Raw genomic sequence first — 1619 nt, 5'->3', positions numbered from 1 at the left:
ACCACGCCCAGTCTCAATTGCCATCTCAGTGCGCTCCAGGGCCCGGGCCTGCATGGCAGGCCTGAGATCGAACCCTCAGCACCTGTGCCTGCTTGCAGGTGCTTTAATAAGCTGAGCTATTTGGCCGGCCCTCATTTGATTTCTTGATGATGGACATTCTTGCTGGGATAAGATGGACTTTCGCTGTTATTTTAATTTGCATTTCTCTAAAGCCAGCAATGCTACACATTTTTTCATGTATTTATTGACCATTTATATTTCTTCTGAGGAGTATGTATTCACTATACTTTCCTAGTTGTTAATTGGACCTTTTATTTTGGGGGGATTATATTGGGTTCCTTATATTTCTAGATATTAGCCCTCTCAATGAAGAGTAGCTGGCCAATGTTTTCCCATTCTGTTGGTTGTCTCTGCACTCTGCTGGTGGTTTCCTTTGCTGTGCAGAAGCTTTTAAACTTGATATGACCCCATCTGTTGGTTCTTGATACTGTTTCTTGTTGCAGTGTTTGTGAGAGAGAGGTTACTGAAATTGAATGATATACATTTCCTAGGAAATAATATACAATGTAGCACTCTCCTAACCCCTTTCTATTTTTTTGTTTTATTTTGTGGGGTTTTTTTTTTGTATTTTAGGGAAGGGTTTACAGGGTGTTCAGGGTCTCGCTACTAGATAGGACTTGTAGTGATCTGCCTGTTTACAGCCTCCCACAAGCTGGGATTACAAGGGATCTCCGCCATGCCCAGTCCCAATTGCGGTCTCAGTGGGCCCTGGGGGCAGGGCTGGCAAGGCAGGCCTGGGGATGGAACCCCCAGCCCCTGTACCTGCTTGCAGACACTTTAATCTGCTGAGCTATTTGGCCAGCCCTTGTTTTGGTTATTTTGGTTTTGAGCCTCGTCATGTAGTTCAAGGTAGTCTTGAACTCATATAGCTCAGGCTGGCCTTAACTCACAGCATTCTTCTTGCCTCAGCCTTCTGAGTGCTGTGGTTGCAGCTGTGTGCCACCATGCCCACTGACCTCAACCTATTGTGAATGTGACCTCTTCCTTGAACAGTTTTGTCAGTACAAGTAAATCTTGCTCATTTGAAAAAACTTCCAAATTTAAAAGATCTTAGTTTTAGGGATCATACATTAATATATATGTGGTATAGTATTTTCATTTTTTATGTGTATTTTATAAACTTTCTGCCAAATATGTATTTCTAAAATTGTATTTTGAAAAGTAGCACAAATAGAACACAGGATATTGTTTGTCATTCATCCCAAATGAGAGGGAAGACTTAACCCCTACTCTCTGAGTACTGTTTGATAATTAACTCTATGGAATAAATGGATAGTAAACTGGAGAGAAGATATACAATTTTATTATATGTGTGGGACATCACATGAAAAAAAGGTGAATATCCCCAACCCAGTGAGATCTAAAGCTTCTCTATAGGAAGAGAGGGGTAATGTAGAAAACTTAGTGGCAAGTAAGTTTTGAGAAAGATGAATAGGCCCTCAAAAGAATAGGTGAAAGGCTGTGACTAAATATGCTTATTATATTGATCTCCAGTCTTTTTTTGTGGTAAGAGGTTTTTTTTTCTTTCTTTTTTTTTCTTTTCTTTTTTTTTTTTTTTT

Source organism: Octodon degus, unplaced genomic scaffold (assembly GCF_000260255.1).
Source record: "Octodon degus isolate 3935 unplaced genomic scaffold, OctDeg1.0 scaffold00251, whole genome shotgun sequence".
Classification (NCBI taxonomy): domain Eukaryota; kingdom Metazoa; phylum Chordata; class Mammalia; order Rodentia; family Octodontidae; genus Octodon; species Octodon degus.
This window is presented reverse-complemented; position numbering follows the sequence as displayed.